The sequence below is a fragment of the Phalacrocorax carbo genome, chromosome 11 (genome assembly GCF_963921805.1).
Source record: "Phalacrocorax carbo chromosome 11, bPhaCar2.1, whole genome shotgun sequence".
Classification (NCBI taxonomy): Eukaryota; Metazoa; Chordata; class Aves; order Suliformes; family Phalacrocoracidae; genus Phalacrocorax; species Phalacrocorax carbo.
In genome coordinates, this window is record NC_087523.1 from 17,072,142 (window position 1) to 17,080,999 (window position 8,858).

The 8,858-nt window shown below is 42.6% G+C and overlaps 1 long non-coding RNA gene across 1 annotated transcript; it reads left to right on the top strand.

Moving 5' to 3' along the window:
* Positions 1 to 2,453: 2,453 nt before the first annotated feature.
* LOC135315374 (uncharacterized) lies at positions 2,454 to 4,497 on the top strand. The gene is made up of 3 exons (XR_010374828.1): positions 2,454 to 2,624; positions 3,017 to 3,143; positions 4,433 to 4,497. It is a non-coding gene; the product is annotated as an uncharacterized LOC135315374 (long non-coding RNA).
* Positions 4,498 to 8,858: the final 4,361 nt, after the last annotated feature.

Consider the following 8,858-nt stretch of genomic DNA (forward strand, 5'->3'; position numbering starts at 1 on the left):
TGGAAGTGTCTTTTGGTATTATATTGATAAAAAGGACAGCATTTTGTCAAAAGCATGACAGACTGTTGGCTCGGGGTAGCAAATGTGCAGTGTACCAGCTCCATGGTCACAGAGCCTGGCCACGGTGTCTCCACATCATTCCACCCTCTGGACAAATCCTCTCAGAGTCAGTACACCAAGTTCTCCTGGCATTGTTGACATCTAAGGTTATAAGCCTAGGGAACTTCCATGGAATGGATTTCTCACCTGTCAGCCACACCCTACCCTGCAAGCTTCTTCCATGCTGTACCTTTTCTAAAACATAAGTTTAATTTCTAAGTCACACCCAGCAATTATTCCACAGTAGTTTACCACTGTGCTTTGATCTTTCCAGCAGCAGAGCAGGAATCTCAGGCATATTCAATAGGGTGCCTCTGAGGCTATCGCAGGCCTATGTTATCTAAACACAGATACCCTATTTGTCAAGCACACAAGACTAAACGATTAGTACGATATGTGCGTTTTTCCACACCCCAGCTGCAAGTCACTTGAGTGTGTTTATAATCCTTCTTACCTTTCTTTGTTATTTTCCCACATTCTACCCCTCACTCGAGACTACTACTGCTGGGGCTGGCAAAGCTGGAGGTGTCCATTTGGGCCTGTAGAGTAACTTACAGAGACACACAGTAAACACATATAGAAAAAAGGAATAAACATATCTCTACGGTAATGCTTTGAATCAAGTGTCCCATTCATCCTGTCAGGGAATTATACCTCTCGGCCACCCTGGCACCACCAGTAGATAGTTTCATTTGATGCATTAATTCTTGTAGATGTTGATGTCGTCCACTATGATGGCTGATTCATCAGTTATGTTGAAGCAACACATGCCTTCAAAATCGAAGCAGCATTTACGGTGTCAAAGGAGGAAAAAGTCCATCACCAATCAATTTTGTAATGTTCATTGGTGTGCAGGCGTTACCTACTCAGAAAAAATAGCAATGAGAAACATTAATAGCAAATCAGTTAGCATAATATAATTCTGTAATACAACTACTGTGGTTGGCATGCCAAAGAAACACATTGTGAAAAGTTCAGCAGCTGTTAGTCTTCCCTTAATACAAAAGGCAGATGGGTTAGTTACAGTAGAGGCCAACCAAATCCAAGTATTTTCATGGTGATCTTGCAGAAATGTATCCAGGGCATGTGCTTGTAGTACAAGACTACAAAGTAAGATGAGCCAGCCTGTGATAGGGAGGAAAACAAGATTGTCATCTCCTTCCGGTAATGCATATGCCATTGCTTCAGCTCCTTCAGCTAATATTACTCTGGGTTTGATCGCCTGTTGTGGGGTAATTGCCCACACAGATTGGAGAGTTATGGCTTGTGCTTTTTCAGATTGTATTGGGTTTGCATGACAAGGTTTTTGCAGTGGGGGGCTACAGGGGTGGCTTCTGTGAGAAGATGGACCTGCTGCTGGCCAAGGCCAAGACCATCAGTAATGGTGGTAGCACCTCTGGGATAACATGTTTAAGAAGGGGTGGGTGGGGGAAATGTGGTGGAACAGCAGTGGAGAAAGGGGTGAGAATATGTGAGAGGAAGAATTCTGCAGAAACCAAGGTCAGTGAAGGAGGTGAAGGAGGAGGGGGAGAAGGTGCTCCAGATGCCAGAGCAGAGATTCACCTGTGGCCTGTGGAGAAGACCACGGTGAGGCAGGCTGTCCCCCTGCAGCCCATGGAGGTTAGTGGTGGAGCAGATATGCACCTGCAACCCATGGAGGACCCCACACTGGAGCAGGTGGATATGCCCAACAGAGGCTGGGACTGCCATGGGAAGCCCATGCTGGAGCCGGCTCCTGGCAGGGCCTGTGGCCCTGTGGAGAGAGAAGCCCATGCTGGAACAGGTTTGCTGGCAGGACTTGTGACCCCGTGGGGGAGCCACGCTGGACCAGTCTGTTCCTGAAGGGCTGCACCCCATGGAAGGGACCCACGCTGGAGCAGTTAACGAAGAACTGCAGCCTGTGGAACAGACCCACATTGGAGAAGTTCATGGAGAACTGTCTCCTGTGGGAGGGACCCCACGTGGAGCAGGGGAAGAGTGAGAGGAGGAAGGAGCGGCAGAGAAAAAGTATGATGAATTGACCACAACCCCCATTCCCCATCACCCCTGCACTGCTGGAGCAGGGAGGAGGTAGAGAATTAGGGTGTAAAGTTAAGCCAGGGTCAACCCACAACTGTGCAATGAATATTGCCTGCATAGATAGTTCTCACAAAAGTGTCTGTTGACTGAATTTCAATAATGCCAGAAACGGACAACGTCAAGTTTGCCAACCACTCAGGGAATAAGATTCTTCCCAAAGACAGATGCTCCAGTGCAATTGTGGGTGTAACTAAATTTTTAAGGAGTTACCAAAATCAAGGGAGTCAGCTCCTCTGCCAGAAATACCTTGCATACATCATGCTGAGTCACTAGAACTTTCGCAGACTGGAGGATCCCCAAAGCAGCACCCAGGCAGAGGCACACAAACAGGAACACAGGCATCGTGGAGCTCGGTCTTTCCATTATTTTCCCACAATAGACACATTTTCAGTATCTTGTATAACAAAAGCTGATACCTGCAAAGTACTTACTACAAAAGTGAAAAAGTAAGTAGTCTCTAGAATCCTTTCTGCCTAACGTGCATTAAAATAAGAGCCCAGGAGATGCTGGCAGCTGTCCAGGCTGCAGCTTCCAGACCCCGAGGGGCCACACGCAGAGGCCTGTGGCTGTCCTGCACACCCACCCTTGGCTGGTGCCCACCTGCTTCCAGGTGTCTTCGGCCTGTGGTCATCATGTATGTGCATTGTATTAAGAACACCCCAACGAAAAAGAGTCACTTCCTCAGCAGTTGCCTTGCTTAGGTGGTGCAAAGCCCTAGTTACAGGGGTGTGGTGCGATACCATGTTTTAGTTTGTCCTGTAACAAAGTTAGCTCATCCAGCATGGCTTCGTCTGAGTGATGTGTATGAGGACTAATATCAGCTTTTCTCTCTTTTCAGTACTAGCTTGTACATGTTGAACCAGTGGAAACGCAGTGCCTGTGCCTCTTAGTACTGTACGGCAGTCAGCTCCCCGCAGCGGAGCAGCTCCCAAGGCTGTCGGTGCCTTGCCAGCATGCTGTTGAAGGTATTATCCACACTTTCCAGCACTTGGTTGTTCTTACTTTAAGGTCCCCAAAGGAATTCAGTTTAGGGCAGTCATTCACTCAAATACTCCCTCAGTTTTCAGTGTTTTTTTGTCTCTTGCAGTCTTCCAAACACAACTGTAAAACATGGTACATTTTATATCCTTTCTCCCCCTTCTTAAGACACGTTATTTCTTCCCTTGTGGTAGTAAGGTTGTAACTACGATGACGCTAGGGCTGCAGGCAGAGGCGTGTACCGAGCACTTGTTTTCTCAGATGGTCTAATTGCGATGTATGCAATGACAACCTGAGAACAATTGTTATGGGTATATTTAGTGTGGGAGTCTATTTCTGTTACAACTTCATGTGCCAAAAAGCAGGTCTGTGTTTTCTCACTATGCAAGTTGACACAGTAATGATACCGCCTTTACCCACAAACATTTCTTGGGTCTAGTTGCATTCTCCATAGTTGTTGGTTTTCTAGGAGTCTCTTATACACTGACATTTATTTGCATTTTCCTTTATCTTAAAAGATAAAATTGTGTTTTGACGGTACAAAAGGTTAAATTTCAAAGATACTGTCTCTAAGTTACATGATTTTTTCCTTTCTACATAAATTTTTTCCAAATCCAAACAGGCAAACTGGAATTTGAGATTAGTTTTCAGCTGCGTTGTGTTTATCTACTCCGTACCTGCTGCTTTTCCAAAGATGCAATAAGTTGAGAAACTTTAATGACTTAACTTGTAAATAAAAAGTTTAATGTAGCCATATAAAGCTATTTCTTTCAAGATCTGAGAGTGGGGTACAGAAATAAAAGATACGAAGATATACACCTACTAATTTAAGAGACAATGCTGTTAATATTTTGGTTTTCCTATTATGAGAGGGGTTATACAGAAAAGTACATTTCCATTTTCTAATTTCATTGGCAACTGTTTTGTAATAATGAAATGACAAACATTGAATAGAGTTTAAATTCTCTTTTATATCGAGCTCGGTTAAATTCTGCCACAAATATCTATCATTTTCTTGTCACCAGTGATTTTTAGGCTTTTTGTTTAATTTTCTTAGGCTTGTGGCTGGCCTAAGAATACTGTCTTCCTTTTTAAGCACAATGCATTCCAACCCAACATTGTCACATCTTAGCAACTCTGCTACCACAGGTACTAACTCACACAAAGAAGTGAAAAACTCATAGTTTGCCTCCTGGCTGCAGAAAAATCCCAGTTTCTTACCTGTGATTAAGTACATTATATGTAAATACAATCTATTTTATATTCTGTGTTTCAGGGAGCAAACTTCTGGAAACTGTGGTCTTTTGCAATTGTGGAATATTCTGCCTGCTGGGATCACGCATGTTGCTGGAGCAGTATGGTGAGTTAGTCTGTCAATGAATAGTAAGTTCTATTTCCTCTGGCAAGGAGACGGGGAAACCCGATGTCAAGGAAATTATTCTGCCAATGTTCTCATGTTGAGAAGTGCCATGTCATATTAATGAAAAGTGCCAAATCCAAAACTGATAAAAGGACAAATCACTTTTACACAGTGGATGAAGGAACTGATTCACTTTTACACAGTGAATAATAAAACTGTGGAAATAATTGCTACAAAAAATATGAGAGACTGAGCACTTTGCTTCAGAAGTAGATTTGATGTTTCTAGAGGCAACAAGGAAATACGGAGTTGTTTTGCAGATACAGTTTTGAGCCAGTTTTAGCTATCTTGTTTTATGCAAAATATAGTGTCTGAGACATTAGACAGAGATCTTGAGTGGCATAACTATCCCACATCTCCCTCTTGCAGAATAGTTACACTTTTCTCTGCAACCTCCAGTTTTCTAGGCTTTACCACATCTGCTACTTACCTAGATTGTGCAGACCCCACATTTGCTCTACTCTTACAAAAACTTTCTTCTTAAAACTGGACAGCAAGGAAAGGTGAAACCCTGCCTGCACTAGTCACGTGATGTCTTTGAAAATCAGTTGAGGCAAAACTAGTGCAATGGACTGTTTTGTCCTCTGTGCTTTTTGTTTATTCTGGGTTTATTCTCATTTAGCTAAAGTGGATTTGAAGTAAATCAACTTTCAGTCACAGGAGCATTCACACAGAGATTGCAACATCATAACCTCCTACATTTCAAACAGGTTTGATTTAAAGCCTCGCAACCAGTGTACATAGGCACGTTTTCTCTGGGAGCTTCAGGAATAGGCTGGGGAGGGAGATGGTTGGAAGAAGCTTTGGGCCTGAAGCGTGTTTAAGTACATGCAAGTAAGAGTCTTGGCTATGGTTCTGCTTGTGGCTTGGTGATGTCATTCCAGGAATTATGTCTGGATGTTACATACTGCTCAAGTAATTTAAAAGCTACGATAACTTTCATATTGAGACTATATATCTCCCTGCCTTTAGGTTGTACAGTCAATAGGAAAAATCAAACCTCCGTCTTGTATTTAATTTTGAAATAGAACACCAAGACCTGATCCAAGGGACAGTATGAAACTTGCGTAGTTTTGTTTCATAAATAACAATGATACAACAATAAACAATTGCAGATGGCTGTCATTGCAGGTTTGACTCATGAAACTAATTTGTGGACTGCTGAAATATTCTTCCCCTAGATACTGATGTGATCAGTTATTGAATGAGAAGCAGTTCACCTACACACTTTCTATCCCAAAACAACTGAATGATGGGCTGAATACTGCCATCCACTGGCCTGCTGCACAGAAAACTTAAATTTCTTTAAGGTAATATTAAAAAGTACCTGGTGGTATTTTGATTTTTTAACACGTTTAACTTCCCTGTCAGGACTTTCTCATCAGCTTGTATGATGATGGGTTTAATCTACAATAAGGTTACCTCAGAAATACTTTGTATCTAAGTGGTGATTGTGCTTAGAGGCTATTAAAAAAAAAAAAAAAGAGTTTTTAATCCAACAGGTGAGTTTGGGCTGTAAGGAGAATTAGATTTCCAGAACATAAGCTGTCCAGCCAGAGGAAATACAATAATTTATACAGAAAGTCCAGAATACAGAATCTTTCTTAATATAATTCTGTTTCATAACATTTCTGACCTATGTGTAGAATGTGTATCAATGGCATTAATTCTAGCATGAACCCTTTGTTATAGACTCAGAGATTCAAGAAGTTACTTGGTCACTTCCTTTTTCTAAAGTCTGCTTTACAACCGACAAAGCCAGCTGGCACTGTGAGTCGCTCTTGGTACAGAAAGGCGGGCTTGCGATTAAGTCACAGGAGTGGGAGTGCAAGGTTCTATTTCTGGCTCGGTCACAGACGTCCTGGGTTATCACAGGCAAATCTGCTAATTTTCACTCTCGGCCATACGGACTGCCCAACTGCTTGCTGGAGCGGCTTCTCTTCCCCCCACCAATGAAGGAATGGACTGAGAGCATGTTGTGCTCTATGAATCTCCAGCAAATGTCCTGCAAAGCAGTGGCAACTGAACACCTCAGAGCAGCACTAAATTTATAGGTTTTTTAACTCATATGTGGGGCATACAAGTTTTTCTGCATGGGCAGAAAAGTGGATTCTTTGGCAGCTCTGTTCATTCTCCCTCCCTGATCTCATAAGTTTCCTATTAGGTACTGACATGCCCGAGGAAGAGAGTATCAGGGTAGAATTGAATTTATTAACTTAATTTAGGAAACAATGGCAAGCTCCAACACAACCTGTACTAATAAAACCAGTGTGTAACAGATTTCAGTGTTGTGCTGATTGTGGTGGTGTAGCCACAGCGGTAATTTCCTAAAGCAACGCATTCATAGTGGCCGAACTATTTGCAGGTTAAAAAAAAAAAACAACCCAACTCCAAAACCCCCACCAAAAGCAATCCAGAACTTGATGTTTTCACTGCAAGGGTGTCTGAGGCAAATTTCAAAGATGGCATGTTTGATTAAAAAGTGTATGGTAATGCAGGATGATGTCAATGTAGGAATGACTAAAGAATTAAGTAGTAGCTAAAGACAAGGTACATTGTTCTTTATTAACTAGAACTACGCAAGACAAAGTATAAAGAAATACACAGCGATCTTCTAGGAAATAAAAGTTGTCTTCAGAATAGCTCTTACAAAGGACTTGACTGCATAAATGTATGTTCAATGAAATTCAGTATCCAACTGTAATCAAAAGGTATTTTTGTATGAATAACAAAAGGGACAAAATCAGTTCCCTCAGAGGATTCATTTGCTCTGGTTGTCTTTGCAGTGACAGCTTGTGAGATACAGGAAGCTAAGTAGGACAAAAACAACATAAACTTGAGTGGGCTGGCAGAAATGGTGAAAAGAAGCTGCAATTTAAAGTACTCATTTTTAGTAATCTTAGATCCTACTAGTGACATCCTTTTTTTTTTTTTTAAATGGCTGGTTTTATTCTGGCAGGTCCCTTTACACAGGAGAAAAAACAACAGACAAATTCACACCAACAACCATCTTCATAGAGTCATAGAATCATAGCATACTGGGTTGGAAGGGACCTCAAGGATATTCTGGTCCAACCTTCCTCAGCAGAAGCGTCATCTCGACAAGATGGCCCAGCGCCCTGTCCAGCTGAACCTTAGAAGTGTCCAATGCTGGGGAATCCACCACTTCCCTGGGGAGACGATTCCAATGGCTGATTGTTCTCATTGTGAAAAATTTTCCTCTTGTGTCCAGTTGGAATCTCCCCAGGAGTAACTTGTACCCATCATCCCGTGTCTTTTCCATGTGACCCCTTGTAAAAAGGGAGCCTACATCTTCTTTGTAGCCACCCTTTAAATGCTGGAGTAAGGCCTCCCCTAAGCTGCCTTTTCTCAAGGCTGAACAAACCCAGTTCTCTCAGCCTTTCCTCACATGGCAGGCTGCCCAGCCCTTTGATCCTCTTTGTGGCCCTTTTCTGGACCCTCTCCAGCCCGTCCACATCTTTTTTGCATAGTGGGGTCCAAAACCAAGCATAGTATTCCAGCTGTGGCCTGACAAGTGCTGAGTAGAGTGGGAGAATGACTTTTTATCTCTGCTGGCGATGCCCTTGTTGATGCAACCCACCATCCTGCTGGCATTCCTTGCCACAGCAGCATACTGTTCACTCACATTGAGTTTGTTGCCCATCAGGACCCCCAGGTCCCTTTCCACAGAGCTGCTCCCCAGCTGGGTAGATCCCAGCCTGTGCTGCACTCCTTACATTAGTCTTTGTTGAACTATGTTGAACTTCTCTACGGATTAGATTGTGCTGTGGAAGGCTGAGGTCATTGGCTGATTCATTTTATGAGCCAGAATGAGTACATAAAAACTTGACAAAAAAAATGAGTAATGGAAATGGGAAGACTGGATGGAAAAATCCTGTGCTCAGGAAGAACCTTATGCTGAGGTTTGTCTTGTGCAGACAAGCAAGAAAGGCAAATCCCTAGAAGAAATTCCACTCTTTTATGGTTAGAAGGCTTCTGTTTCCAAGCAGTCTTAATGTATAGCAAGTTTATAGCCATTTATTCTTTTTTCAAAATTTTCCTTTAAATAGTTGAGTTCCCCCCCCCTCCCTGGCGATTAAACACTTTCTTCCCACCAAGGAAATACAATGCCATAAATAGTTGAGTTCCTGGCAACTAGAGAGGTGCCTTTTAGCTCTTTTATTGATTTGGGAATACTCTGTTGGATCAGCAGCAGAGCATTCTTGCCAAAGGTGGCCTAAGAGGTATCTTCTTACACTGTTCAGCTGGTTGCACTGTAAAA